The sequence below is a fragment of the Nelusetta ayraudi genome, unplaced genomic scaffold, assembly GCF_046127955.1.
Source record: "Nelusetta ayraudi isolate G7.1 ecotype Tasmania unplaced genomic scaffold, CSIRO-AGI_Nayr_v1 ptg000038l, whole genome shotgun sequence".
NCBI classification, from domain to species: domain Eukaryota; kingdom Metazoa; phylum Chordata; class Actinopteri; order Tetraodontiformes; family Monacanthidae; genus Nelusetta; species Nelusetta ayraudi.
Genome location: NW_027466088.1, coordinates 940,001 through 956,027, shown reverse-complemented (window position 1 = coordinate 956,027; position 16,027 = coordinate 940,001).

Genomic DNA, 16,027 nt, shown 5'->3' with positions numbered 1-16,027 from the left:
GAAGGACTTTGAACGTCGTGAGTACTTCCACGTTCATGATTTCATGTTCTGCCTGTGTTGTTATGTTGTATTCCAAATAAATCTTACAAAAACATATTTAGATTTTTCTTTTTTGTCAATTTACACAGGGCGCGGTACTGGTCAGCGACCTGGGTGCGAAGATGGCCCGTTTTGCTCCTGACTGACAAAACAGTGCAAGTTCGTTCTTAAGGCCCAGCAACCAGACAAGAAGGTATGGGTCGTGATTTTGTCAAGCCACGAGTTTCTTTATGTTTTTGTTCTGGTGGTGGGAGACTCACATCTCTGTCCACTTGTGGATGGTTTTGTGTTCTCGCCCCGGGCAACAACCTTGAACACGGGCTTGTAACAGACTCCGCCCAGGATTTTGCTGCGCTACTGGCAACTGTGTTGGACCGCTGGCCCAAGGTTTGTTTATCTGCTGTGACAAACAAATTTGAACACATGAATGTCATCGCCACTTTGTTTTATCAATATCAAGTAATTCCATGATCCATAGTTCAATAACAAGAATATTCATGAATTTATTTTGCATTTTTATGTTTGTTTGGGGTTTTTTGTAGGTGTTTGTGCTTGACTTTCCATCTCGCCTGACTGTCAAGCCAGAACTACAAACAGCGCTACGTCAAGTATATCATCGTGTTGCTGCACGCATGGGTGTGTAAAATACATATTTTTGTTGTATTTTATTCTCTTCAGTGACACTGTGCTAACAGATATTTCTTAGAATTGTGTGATTACACAATTGATTATGTGACACTTCTTCCAGGTTTAACATTTGTGTATATGGCCGATCACCTCCCCCTTCGTCAGCTGTACATGGTGGTATTATGATGGTGTAAGTTTTGCCTTCTTCAGCCTTACTTGCTCTTCATTTGATATGACAAATATGTGTTAACATGTTGTTTTCTGTTTACGTGCACCTCAGGACTGATTTTGGTGGAGCGTCTGCATGCTGCATGCTCCATCAGCTCGTACCCCCTTCACCTAGATCAGGGGTGTTGTGCCACAACCAATCATCACCCAGGGTGTCTCCCAGAGTGGTTGTGACAGGTCCTGTCTACATGCCAGTGTATGGACCTGCTCCTGAATGGACTCTTGTTGGACAGGAGGTTGAGGTAACCTGTTCATCCCTCTTTTTTTTTTCCCCCCCCAATCGTGTATTTGTCAAACTGTGCAACTTTTTATTTTAAAAATGAACACTTATCCTATGTTGACTCTGATTTCCTCTCCTCTTTTTTTTATAGACAGTACCAACAGCTGTTGAGACTGCATTTCACACAGACATCCCGTCCAATCCCGTGTGGTTCAGTGAGGCTGTGCTGCTGGACCACATGGAGACCGTCGTGGAGTCATCTGGCAGGGTTTCCCCAGCTGCCACGGTAACATTCACACAATTATTCATACACTTATCAACTAGGGGTGGGTGAAAAAAAAAATCAATATTGCAATATATTGTTGTGCTTTCTGTCGCAATAAATAATCGATACACTGACGGCAAATATCAATATTTTTTTCCAAAGACCACCTGTCCACCTGTCCCGGGAAAGATAAAATCTCTCCCAGGACACAATTTGTCCCGTTTTTTAGGGAAAATGACAAAACCTCATTTAATTTCCGTCTGTGGTCTAGATAGGGTTGCCAATCCTCCCATAAAATACGCGATTGTCCCATATTTGCAAATAAAAAAGCCTGTCCCGTAATGAACTGATGGGGGACGCACTTCACTTTGTCCCGTATATTTCGGGGACGCGGTTATTTATTTATTTATTTTGTCTGCATCATTTTTTTTATTGATTTTCAGAATCGGGGCAGTGAAAGGATTTTTTTCCCTCTCTCATCTTCCCGTCGGAAGATATCGTGTGTCGTGATGTTGTCATTATCGTGGGCCAAATATCGTCACAGTATCGAATCGTGGGTTAGCCGTATCGCCCCACCCCTATTATCAACACAAGATCACATATGTACAGTACATGTACAGTTTAATTAGTGTGTTACTTTGTTTATGAATTAATTTCTTTATGTTCTTCCAGATGTCCAGCCTGAGACGTGGATCAGCACGCGTTGCCTCAAAAACCAAAACAAACAAGTGACATGTTGGTATTTGGGATATGTGTATTTCATTGTGTGCATCTTTGTGATAGGACAATAAATGCAGTTCTTTAAACGTTACTTTGTGTCCTTGTATTTGCAGGTGTGGGCAACACGTTCAACTGTCCACATGACTGAGTCTGCCTCCAGCAATGTCACAGCAGTGCAGCAGGTTTGTACTTATTCATTTCCACTTCATCACCTGTGTGTGTTTTCTAGGCTTTACACTGATCTTATCGGCTGTATCGGATTGGCCGATATTTGGCATTTTTTGAAACGTTCGTGATCGGGCGTCATGTCATGAATCACCGATCAATGACGTCATGGTCGTGTTGAAACTTTTTTAATCTGTCTCATTTCCTCCAAAGTAGTTTCACAGCATCGACATGTTTATTTGTTTGTATCCGAGTGTTATGTAAATGTATAGATTTGGGTTTACATTGTCGTCAGTTCCTTTTGTCTGCTGTGTGTCCGTTTGGGCACTAGATGGCGCAGTAGATCCTGTGTTCCCTTTTTTTTGCTTGTTCCAGGTGCGGAAAGGTGATTGGCTGGTGCCAATATTTAAGGAGGAGGACTTCCTCGGTCTCTTTGTCCTTCTCCCAGCTCCCAACCAGAGGCCATGTGCCGCAGCAGCAGCATTCTGTGTTCAGCCATCAATTCTGTTTTGTAATCTATTTCAGTTCCCTTTGTGTCCACGTAGCCCGTAGGGGAGGGAAGCCATTTGTGTTGTGACCCTTTTCTCCTGTGTTTTAGTTAAGGAGGTTAGTTTGACTGTCATTTATTTGATTGTTTTCTTCATAGGTAAGATCCATAAGAGAGCCATTTTGTTTGTTGTTTTGGCCATGCCCTCCCTGACGCCAGTGCAATGATGGTGACGTTTAATAAAAACCATCCTGTGGACGAAGCACCTTTGTCTAATTTGAGAGCTGGGAGAAGGGGGGGAGCCTTTATGTTGTGTCCTGGTTCCCCCTAGGCCGGGGCATAACACCGAGAGCTAATGATTCATGATTCAAAAACCTTCATTTTCGTCTTCGTGCCTCTTCCTGTTTTGAGTACTGTCGCTATGTGACGGACAATAAAGTTTCTTTGAATCTGCAATATATGCAACGCTACAGTACCTCGCGGGGGAACTTTGGTAAAAAAATTCAACACCACAAATTTAATCAGGCACTTGGAAAAGATACACACGGAGGAGCATGTCGAGTTCAAGAAACGCAGCGCGGAGAAAGAAAAAGAAAAGCAAACTCTGAAACGGATGCTAAAGCAAACAACTTTAGACGGTGCTCGTGAGAAGGCAAGGGGTGTACAGAAACAAGTATTTATTGCCTCTAACGTGATTGGATCGGTGATTGGCACAAAAATCGTGATCGTGTAAAGCCTAGTGTTTTCCTTTCTATGTTTATTGGCATAAAATCACATCTTTCTCATTTTAATCAGGTGGAGGCGACGCCACAGATGACCAGAGCTGTGCTCGTGGTTTCTGTGGCTCCCGTGGTTGCCAGCACCAAGCCAAAGGAGGCCAGCACCGTCCAGGAGGCAACACAGAAGATCAACTAAGCTAAGGAGGCTTTTCTTTCTTCTTCTGTTGCCTTTGACTGCTCCGCTCGTTCTACGCCTCGCACATGTGATTTGTGATCCATCATCAGTTAGTACTAGTGAAGATGCAGTGGCAGATCATGGCACTGGTATTAGATTAGCCACAGGTGGAGAGCTGCTGACGTCACTTTCCTGCGCCGCGCACTTACTTTGAGATTGCGATTTCGTTTTCGAGTTGTGGTAACTCTTGTGCAGGGCAGGACCACGAAAATGAAAAAGCAATGCTCTCAGTTTTCTTTTTGATTGTGTCATAAAAGGTGCGACACGAATAAGAAAATGAAAATGCATATAGCAATATTTATTAATGATTTTAATTATGAGTCAAATAATGCAGCTTCGTTCTTAAAATGAAAAAGCATTCTGCTATTGCTTTTTCATTTTTGAATTTTACATTTCATATTGAATTTTGGTAACTCTTTGCTGGTGCATGTTTTGAAAATTAAATCTCAAATGTGTTTTCCTTCATTTGAATTAAGTACAAGAATGAGCAGTCATGAATAAGAAAATGAAAATGCAGTTTGGATTATTTATTAACCATTTTAATTATGAGTCAACTAATGCAGCCACGTTCTTAAAATGAAAAAGCATTTCTGCTGTTGCTTTTTCATTTGGATTATGGTAACTGTCTGCTTCCACACTCCAGTGGTTCTGCACATTAGTATAAATAGAGTGATTCTCTATCATTACATCACAGGACGGCGGCACTCTGACAGATTCCATGAACCTGGACACTGATGATCCAGACTTTGGACCAGATGAGCCAACAGGCCACAGTGGAAACGGGTCAGAACATGGGACTGGCTGCTGAAAGGATACAGGTAGGTGGCGCTGTCATCCCAAGTTGTGTGGTGTGGAGGATCGGGGCCAAAGTTCCAGATGCTCACAGATGTGACTGTGGATTCAGGAGGAGTGTTTGAAGGCTGGACTCCCAACAGTGATTGGCTGCTGAGGACCTCTCAATCACAATCAGGTTTTTTAGTGGCTGTGAGATTGAAAGTGAGATTGCATTGTCCAAGGAGGAGGACAGCAGTCAGTCATGTTTCACCTCCAGTCAACACGCAGTGGTTCACATGAAGGTCCAAGAGGCCTACAGACCTACACAGAGTCTGGATGTGGCAGCACAGTGGCATCATTGTCTTTGTTGTGTTGTTTGGTCATTGTGATCCAATGTAATGTGAGAGAAGGACGAGTGCAGTTCTATTGGAGTGAGTTGCTTACAAATACAGATTGCACAATTTCTATCCCAATTGTTAAGTGGGAAAGAGACCTGTCTCTCCAGCCTCACTCTAATTTCTGGAGAACAATCTGCCTGAACACCTTTTCACTGATAAAACAACCTATTCTACAATTAATACATTTTAAAGTACTCCACAGGATCCACTACACTGGACAGCGGATGTTTCAGATGGGCATGACCGCCTCTCAGAACTGCTCACACTGCACAGTTAATGTCCCAGATAATTACCTACACGCTGTATGGCATTGCCCACCAGTAAATAAATTCTGGCACGTAGTATGCAATGATCTATCAGCACAGGTTGGTTACAACATCACAGCCACTCCTTCTTTTTGTCTCATAGGGGACCTCAGTGATATCACATCAGATAAGGCAGAATCTCGCATGCTGATCACCTCCTTATCTATCGCTAAGAAAACAATCCTCACAAACTGGAAAACAAAACAACACCTGCACATTGCACAATATAGGAATTTACTGTTAGACCACACCTCCTTGGTAGGAATGTCTGCTTCATCCTATAACTAACTAGTAATCAATCAATAGCTGAGGCTGCTGGTTGATGTGGGCAGCGGTGGTCGAGCCTTCCTGGCTCTGGTCTGGGGGCCCCCTTGTTGGTGGGAGGGCTGGTCCGTCCCTGTGTCTGGGGACTGGCGCTCGATTGTACGCGGTGGGGTCGCATGCCTGGGGTGGGGCTGCGCGTTCGCCGGCTACCGCTCCTGTGTGCCCGGGTGGTGCGGTGCGGTGAGGGGCGGGCCCCCTTTGGCTCCTGGATCCCTGTGGTGTCCCCGGCCCCGATGTCGCTCAGGGGGCGCCCTGACCGGGAGTCCCCCCTGGTCACATAATAGGTGTTTTTTTTTTTTTTTTTTAATTTATTTATTTTCTTCTGTTTCGGGGGATTTGTGTCTTGGGTGGTCGCTGCCCGGCCTTCTGGCCTTAAGACCCTCTCCAATCTTAATGGCATTATAGACACTTAGGGCCTGGGGGGGTGGTTCGTGCACTGCGGCCGCCGCCCTGCTCAGCAGCAGTGTGGTTGCCCCAGGGCCTTACCACCCCTCCATTTTAAACGCACCATAGTTCAACACACCAGCAAGTTCACATATACACACACTGACACCCCTACACACAGTGGGGTCGGCCTGCTAGCGGGGCGGGATCCAGCATTTTTCCCACTCTGGATGGGCCCTGTGCAGTCCGGTGCCCCTGGGGTGCGAGACCGGCTGGGCCTATGGGGACCTCGCCACTTGCGGCGATGCGCCATACTGGGTCCGTAGGGGGGGGGGGCCTCTGGGTGCCCGGGCCTGCCTTGGGTACCGATCCTCCCGGTGGGTGAAGGGGCTGGGTCCTGTAATGGGGATGAGTCTGGTCTCGCTTGCCCTGGGGGGCCCCGTCCGGAGGACGGGCTCTGCTGTCTGTTCGCCCCGGGTGGTGTCCCTTCTCCTTGGGGTATCTGCCTCCCTGTCATCTTGCCCTGGCTCCTCGTGGGGCGGGTGCCCTCCGGTCCGGGGGCCTGCTGCTCCGGGCCTCTTCCTGGCCGCACTAATTGGCAGCCTACTTCCAGTGACGTATTTAAACACACCCACTCCCACATTCAGGTACACACACCACCACACACACACACACACACACACACACACACACACACACACACACACACACACACACACACACACACACAGGAGCAGCAGCTCTAATTGGCTGAGAGCTAAATATCTTCTTATCTTACTGGGTGTAAATGAATCTGTCCATTTTTTAAATGTCGAAATTTAACATTTGGTTTCTATTTTTTCAGATATTATTTCTGTCAAATTCATTTGAATCAACAGAAGAAGAAAATCAGTGTGTAGTTCAAACTTTGTGCGTCTTTGTGTTCAGTTTTTCTACTGTAGTTGTGCTTTTCTTTTCATTCCAGATGAATTCCACTCAATTTCCTTTTCAAACCTTGTAGGTGTTGAGTGAGCTGCAGCGCCCCCTGGCAACAAGTTTAATACTTTGACTCTGCCGACCGAGGTAAAAAAACCCAACAAACTCTGACACTTTGCTGAGGACCTCCTGGAGGAGCTGAAGGTGCAGAACCTTCTCAGGCCTCTCTGAGGAGGAACTTGCGGCTGTCGGTCCTCTGCTGCCCCCTGCTGGTCACACAGGCCTCTTACACCTCCGTTTGTCTGTTCAGCACATATTCAATTTTTTCATGGCTCTATAAACGTCACTGATGAGACGATTTTATGATTCCTGCAGTTAAAATGTTTTAATTCCAAATCTGCAAACAGCTTCTGATCAATGAAGACAGAGTTGATTAAAATGATTTCAAAATTGACCCGCATTGTTTGCATGTTGTTTTAGCTCTCAGTGGCTTCATTTCGCATTTTTCTTAAAAGCTTCGTTTAGTGGTCCATTGTGGTCAATGGGACACTGAACATCCGCTTTGTGTGCCCGAGTTGTAAGAGGATCAGGTGCGGACATTTTAGCATTTAAATTATTATGGCTTATTAGCATAGGTACGTAGTACCTCACCTGTCCGTTCTTTTTACAGTGCTTCCTGAACACCTCACCGGCACACTACAGCCGCCTGCGAGCACAAAGCTGCGCAGAGCCTCCTCGTTGTTCTCCTCACCTGGAGGACGCTTGGTGATCAAGACCTGTGGCCCAAAACTCGGTCCTATAAGATAAGTGCAGGAACACTGCCGCTTCGCCCGCACTTGATTGTGCTAGCCGCCCCGTACAGACGGTGGACGGTGCATGTTGCTTCCGTCCCGCCTTGGTTTTACTTGTTGTTTTTCCGTTCTCGTTGTGTTTTTCTTCGTTTGCTTAGGTCGCCACTGCTGACCCTCAGACAGCAGACGTTACACTATCAAGTCGCCGGTCCAGCTACAGTGGTGTGTGTGCGTGTATGCGTGTGCGTGGTTGGTGGGAATGTGTGTGTGTGTGTGTGTGTGTGTGTGTGTGTGTGTGTGTGTGTGTGTAATTGCATTGTTTGTTTGTTTTTCTTGCTATTTCAGTACATTTGACAGATTTTAGGGAACTTTTAGTAACCAACTGTTTATCTTTTCTTTTGTAGTCGCTGAGAGCTGCTGGTTGTGGCGGTGGGCCCCTTCGCGTGCTGTGACCCGGGATTGTGGTTGTTTTCTTCTTTTTTTTTGCACTTCACTTTCTTTGCAGGTGTGTCACGTGTGAGTGGGGTGTTCCTTGTTTTCTTTGGTTCCTCCCCCGTTTGGCCCCCTCATCGGTAAGCCTCAGTTTCTACACCAAGAATAAGGAGCTCAGTAGCTCCGTTTTAAGTGTTGGTCTGTTTGTTCCTTTTATTTTTAAATGTTGAATAAAAGTTGGTTTGATATTTTAAACATTCTGAACCACGTCTCCTACTCCTTCCTCGTAGAACTTACCTGTGTGCCTAATTATTACTTTTGTGTTTAGTAGAACTCCCTGGGTGAAATTCCCAGGGTGGCGTTGTCGGTTCCTTTTCATTTTGTTAAATTCCCAATATTAAATCTTGCTTTATCAGATAGCCATAACCACTCTCATCGCCACAGGATATTTGAGTCAACTGAGTCAAACTGTCGTGTCTACTTCCCAGTCTCAATAAACATGTTCACTACTGTGGCATATCGGACTTTCCCGCCGTGAGTCGCGCGTCAACATACTGCTGTGAAAGAGGGGTGACGTCACAGAACGCGACGTGCATTTAGGTGCTGCTGCGTAAAACTAAAAGATTTTCCTGGGCAAATATTCATTTGACAGACGTAAAGGAAGTGAAATATGACTTCAATTTAAGTTTGTTTTAGTTTGTTTTTATAAACACACAAAAAAGTTTGAGTAAGTTATCGTTTTTGAAAAAAGTTCTTGACTTCTACTTTAGAGATATTGATGACGAGTTGTTGTATATAAACGGTGTGACTATGTGGTTCGGCAAGCGGTGGTGCTGTCTGTACATAGCTTAGCAAACGGCTAGCGCTAGCACCCCCTTTCAATGCCAGAGTGAAAAGATCCACACGGAGTGTTATGACCCACGGGTGGGTCTAGGTGCCTCTATCTTTGTGTCTGTGTGTGTGTCTGACAGTGGATGACGCCTTGCAGGTGCGGTCCTGGATGTCGGCTGCTGATTGGACGCGCCACGGCTGACAAGGAGGAGCAGTCGAGCCAGCCTGACAGTCGTCCCTCCTCCGCTCCCAACTCTGCAGTTAGTCACTTCTGAAATGGTGTTAGAGCACGCAGCCGTAGGTAGTGATGGCCGATCGAGGCTTTGTTGAAGCTTCGACACTTGTTTCAAAAAATGGTTCATTACTCGAGGCTTCAATGACACAGTGCTCGAGGAGGTCATCTCGTGCTCAATAAAATGAAGTGCAATGGAAACGTGTTCATTGTTTCATAGATTGTTTGGGATTTGATTCGCCATGCATTTTTGTTGGACAACACTACATGCTTGTATGGTTCAATGCTGACACAATAAAATAAAAATGAAAAATAAAGACAATGTCTCTTTTTTGGCACGACTGATTGTAGTAGACTATAGCTCTTATACTTAGCCTGACAGTTTGTGCAATGAATTATATTATATCCTAAAACAAGACTAAATAGCCCATAGTTTAAAGATATGTTCAATAGTAAGTGTTCAGTGGGTCAGATGTCAAATGTGATCTATTTAAAATGTAGAATAGATGAGCTAAATAACACATATATAATACACATTGATGGGAATTGAACCGTCGCCTCAGTCTTGCATGTCCAAGATTGTCATAATGTACCACAAACCCAAATCACACTCCCTTTTTTTCATCTAAGCTGTTTGAGTAGCGTTAGCACACCGTGATTCCTCATCAACTACAGGCCTACACTTCAAATAATTATGAGAAAAATCCAACGTAAAGAGAGCACTTCCATTAGGAAATAGTCAACATGAAATTTCGTCCTCTACTGACACCTGCTGGTCAAATTGAATCGTTGCAAATATTGTGAAGAAGTTGTCATCTAATTCTAATCCTAAACAATATGGCCATTCCAAGTCAAGTATTAAGACAATTAATCAGGTTTGTACTGCTTGATTGAACACATTCATCCCGTTCCAGTGCACTAAAACCTACTTCCCTTCAGGACCGTGTCAGCGAAGCCAAAACTTCCTTGAATGACGTTGTTTCCCAGCATGCAATGCGAGCTAGCGATTCACAATACTATTTCATCACAAACATGGATGTAAAAAATAAAAAGGGAAAAAGGGAAAAATGAAACTTCAGAAACAGCAACCATTGCAATACAAGCAGAACTGGGCCGAAGTTTTATATTATGTACACCATAATACAAGCCATACTATTTAATCAGTGTCTTCCTATGGCACTTCCGTGGGTGGAAGCACATGGTAGAGGTCACGTGCTGGTTGTGCGGCACCCCTCGTCGCCCTTGCAGGGGATCTGCAGGGCATGTGATTCAGGTGAGTATATGGAAAATATGGATCAATGTAGTCAGTCGTAACATGAGAAGCTTGCTTGCGAAAATAATGCACTACATGTGGATGTCACACTTTTATTTTTGTATGAGCATTTAAAAAAAAACAACAACATATTAATAATATGGAGTTCAATGACAGAGGTTAATTAATGTATACATATATATATATATATATATATATATATATATATATATATATATATATATATATATATACATATATATATACATATATATACATATATATATGTATATATATAGTCAGCTGCTTTCGGTTGACATATTAAATCTATTGTGATATGGAACGATAGTTCATAATGTACGTGTTACTTGCTTTGCAGATAAGGTGTACCCTATTTCTTGTGCTCATGGTTATTTTAAAAGGCAGACAAGAACGTTGTTTGCTGTTGGAGGGCTACAACAACACTTCGATGCTACGCTTTGTGCCGTCGCTACGGACCCCAAACTCTCGTTCTTGTTGGATTCGGGTTCGGAGCAGACTGGTGGGAGAGTTTGTGTTTTGCAAAGGAACGGTGTCTTCAGTTATACACACGCTCATTAAAGTGCTGACCGTGGAGGAAGCTGGTGCCGCTGCACGCCGTTTCCAGCAGAATAACAGCGAAATTACCAAAATAAAAAGAAATCAGAAAAACATGTCTTTGCTGTGCTTTTATTTACAAAGTTAAAATTCTTCTAACTTACAAAAAATGTGAACGAAAAGGTAGAAATATAAATACGAAGGAATACGTATTTGTTCAGGGGTGCGCAAAGCCGGAGCCCTGCATTTGCTGCGCTACCCTTTTTAAAAAGGTCTCCGTTGCGCGTTATTTTAATATGTCCATCTCTTTTAGAAGAGAAAGCATCGCCCCGGTCTCATCCTCTCTCCAAATGTCAACATTCTTATTCGCGTTTGCCAGGTTGTTTCGCGCCATCTGTTTTGTTAGACGATGTAGTTGTGCGGTCATGAGTTGCGAGAGCGAGGCGTGGCGCATGCGCACTCGCATTGTCCAGTGAATTTTCCGATTAAGGCGTATACATGGCAGAGAAATTTGAATTCCAATCGCATTATCTGGGTGTCTCAATCGGAGTTCTCCGATTCCAATCGGAGTTCTCAAACTCCAATCATAATCGGAGTAAGGTGTTTACACACACGTGAGTTCTCCGATCATAATCGGACTAAGGCAATAATTCGATTTTCTCTAGTGCCATGTAAAGGCACTGAATGTAGTGGTTCAGACCAGACGCGAACAGGCGCGCGGCTCGTGCGATTCATTTCAATGGAAGCGGAAGCGCCACGAAGCGGAGCGCCGACGAATTTCGCGAGCGAGGCTCCAACTGGTTCACACCAGACGCGAACAGCTCCGCGACGGTCGACAAGCGCTTCTGCTCAGCTGCAGTCTTCTTTTCACTCCCACTTGAGCTTCTTTTTTTTTTCTTTAAAAAATAAAAAAATAAAAAAAATCATTTTCATCATCGCCCCCCCTCGCCCCGTAGCCAGCCCGTAGCTTACTTTTGTGTGTGTGTGTGTGTGTGTGTGTGTGTGTGTGTGTGTGTGTGTAAATAAATAGAAACACGCACTCAGGTGTCCATCTCAAGACAAGACCTCTTTCATAATGATTATTGACTGGCATCTCTAGGCTCAAACAGACGTATTTTGATCAAGTCTTCCTGTGTGTGTGTGTGTGTGTGTGTGTGTGTGTGTTTAATCTCTCTCGCACTCTGATACAATGTACTGACAAATATAACATACAAATATGATATATGATCGAATTTGTCATTCGGTTTTAATTTTGAAATTAGTTTATTTTGAAAATTCACCGGATTTTCTCGTTTTTATTGAGCGACTTCCTGTACTGTAGACGAGGATCGCTCGCGGCTCACGCACGAAATAGAGCAGACGCCGAAACAACAAATGCATGCCGCGAGCCGCGTGCCTGTTCGCGTCTACTGTGAACCACCACATTGATTAACGTGGGCGCCGAATGGAAGCGCTCGGCGGCGCTTCGCTTCCACGTCCAGTGAACTGACGTTAAATGCATGGCGCGATCCGCGAGGGGAGCCGCGCGCCTGTTCGCGTCTGGTGTGAACTACTACATTGATTAACATGGGCGCCGAATGGAAGCGCTCGGCGCTTCGTGGTGCTTCCCCGTCCAGTGTGAACCGGGCGTTACGTTACTCGGAAAAATGTGTCGCCCGAGCCTCCGCCCCCTCCGTGCCCATTGGCGGAGGGAGGGCTCATTGAAAAAAAAAAAAAAAAAAAAAAATCGGTGTTCCTTCGGCGCGCCTGGGAAACTCTGAAATTATGAATAATTTAAGCTCGTTTTTGTCCCATTTGCCTGCATCAGCCCGTCATGATATTGTTAAATTGAGAGCCACCCACTATTGTTTTCTGACCACCCCCGCCGTCCGTCAGTTTTGCACCATGACATAAAGTAGAGGGACATGCCACAAGTAAGCAGCACGCACACAGAGTCAATATTGGGAAGTTCAGAATGAAGCTTTGGCTCTCCTTCTGACAGTGCCCATCTTGATGTTTGGGGTCAGGTTTTTACAGACCATAATGCCCTCGAAGATGTGGTGGTCTTTGCCCCTGCAAGCCTTCAATCTCCAGATTTGCCACAGGAAGGGGGGTTGATAATGTGTTGGCAAGTGCATTATCACGTGTACATGTGGACTAGCTGCGGGAATTCTTATTTCGGGGGAAGTGAGGTTTTTCTTGTTTAGTTTTATTTGTAGGTATGTTAATAGGGTTTAGTTCTTCAGGGAGGGGGTGTTATGACCCACAGGTGGGTCTAGGTGCCTCTATCTTTGTGTCTGTGTGTGTGTGTCTGTGTGTGAGAGATTGGATGACGCCTTGCAGGTGCGGTCCTGGATGTCGGCTGCTGATTGGACGCGCCACAGCTGAGAAGGAGGAGCAGTCGAGCCAGCCTGACGGTCATCCCTCCTCCGCTCCCAACTCTGCAGTTAGTCACTTCTGAAATGGTGTTAGAGCACGCAGCCGTAGGGGTGGGCTGCCATTTTCTTTGTCCCCTCTTTTCTCCTGTTTAATAAGTATGTAGGGAGGTTAGCCTTTCTGTATTTGGCTTCTCTTTCTTTCTTTAGTTAGTTCTTAAGGCGAGCTAGTTGGAGTTTGGTTTATTATTTTGGCCTGGGCCCACCCTGAAGCCTTTGCTGCCCACCGGTTAAGTTGTTTTGTTTATTTCATTTACTGATTAATAAAATGTTTTTTGTTGAAACTGCCAACTGCAGTGAAAAATTAATGAGGCTTGGGAGTGGGGGAAGGTGTCCCACATGTTGCGTCTCGGTCCCCCTCGACGGGACGTAACACAGAGTTTTCGCCGTGACAGCAGGTTGAGCTCCTACCGTGTTACAGGTGACGTCGTCACATTAGCCTGTTCCATCCCTGCTAAATTCTTTAAATAACTACCGTAAGTAAACTTTTAAATTATAATACACTCTACACTAATTGTAATTTCCTGCCCGTGGTTCTATATTGCAACAGTTGACGGCTCATATCAGCAGATAAGCAGCAACAATCTGGGCATTACGGGTGATTCATAAATATGTCATTTCTTATTAATTAGCCCATAAGTGTTGTACACCAGTGTGACACCAAATGCTTGTTGCTGACAGCAGTGAAGAAATGACACTCTAGTGGTTCTGCACATTAGTATAAATAGAGTGATTCTCTATCATTACATCACAGGACGGCGGCACTCTGACAGATTCCATGAACCTGGACACTGATGATCCAGACTCCGGTCCAGATGACACAACAGGCCACAGTGGAAACGGGTCAGAACATGGGACTGGCTGCTGAAAGGATACAGGTAGGTGGCGCTGTCATCCCAAGTTGTGTGGTGTGGAGGATCGGGGCCAAAGTTCCAGATGCTCACAGATGTGAGTCTGGATTCAGGAGGATTGTTTGAAGGCTGGACTCCCAACAGTGATTGGCTGCTGAGGACCTCTCAATCACAATCAGGTTTTTTAGTGGCTGTGAGATTGAAAGTGAGTGAACATCATTAAATAAAGAGCTCCTGCAGGGTCCCAATTTGACAAGTACACTGCTAGGTGTGCTGCTTCGTTTTCGCCAAGGCCCTGTAGCATTCATGACTGACATTGAGGGAACGTTTCATCAAGTAAGAGTTTCCAACCAGGATGTAAACTTCTTACACTTCCTCTGGTGGCCAGATGGGGACATTACAAAGGACCTACAAGAGCACAGGATGCTGGTCCACATCTTTGGGGCAGTGTCATCCCCAAGGTGTGCTTCATTCGACGACAATCAGCATGACTTCCCAGCCGAGGTTATAAACACTGTTTGTCAAAATTTCTACGTGGATGATATTCTAAAGGCCGTCAACACGGTAGAACAAGCAATACATCTGTACCAGCAGCTAACAGACCTGTGCGGTAGAGGTGGATTTAAGCTCAATAAGTGGGTGAGCAATCATCGCTCGGTGCTGGCCGCCATTCCTGAAGAGCAGAGAGCTAAAGAGGTAAAAACACTTAACCTTGACAGAGACCAGCTCCCTATGGAGAGGGCCCTTGGAGCTCAGTGGGATGTACAGCAAGATACATTCAGCATCAGAACCAAGCTGGGATGGGATGAGGAAATCCCTCAGGTCATGGTACATCCCATATATAGTTTTTCAAGCACCAAACTACAACAAAGGAACTCATCTATAACAAAACTACAACCTTGTAAGGGCAAAACCTACTTGTTTTAATTCTGATTAATAAACTAAAGCTTATTCGATTATCATTATGTTGTTTTTTTTAAACGCTCATACAAAACAAAAAAAGTGGAGGGAGAGTAGTCTGAATCGGGTTCTGGAGCATTGCTCTACCTCATCCACCGCACTCATTAGCGTCACATCCACTTGTAGTGCATCATTTCCGCCAGCAAGCTTCTCCTGTTAGACCTTCCCCGAGGTGGTTGGTGGGGTGACGAGCACCCAGCACGTGACCTCTACGATGAGCTTCTACCCACGGAAGTGCCATAGGATGACACGGATTAAATAGTATGGCTTGTCCACCAGAAGGCTGTATTATGGTGTACATAATATAAAACTTCGGCCCAGTTCTGCTTGTATTGCAATGGTTGGTGTTCCTGAAGTTTCATTTTTCGTCCCTTTTTATTTTTTACATCCATGTTTGTGATGGAATAGTATTGTGAATCGCTACCTCGCATTGCATGCTGGGAAACAGCGTCACTCAAGGAAGTTTTGACTTCGCTGACACGGTCCTGAAGGGAAGTGGGTTTTAGTGCACTGGAACGGGATGAATGTGTTCAATCAAGCAGTACAAACCTGATTAATTGTCTTAATACTTGACTTCGAATGGCCATATTGTTTAGGATTAGAATTAGATGACAACTTGTTCACAATATTTGCAACTATTCAATTTGACCAGCAGGTGTCAGTAGAAGACGAAATTTCATGTTGACGATTTCCTAATGGAAGTGCTCTCTTTACGTTGGATTTTTCTCATAATTATTTGAAGTGTAGGCCTGTATCTGCACACAATTTGGAATTCGTCCCAGCGCCCTGAGCTGTAAATTTGGACGGTGTAAAATGAAAATGGCCATCTGCAGCAGAATGAAAGTGAGATTGCATTGTCCAGGTAGGAGGACAGCAGTCAGTC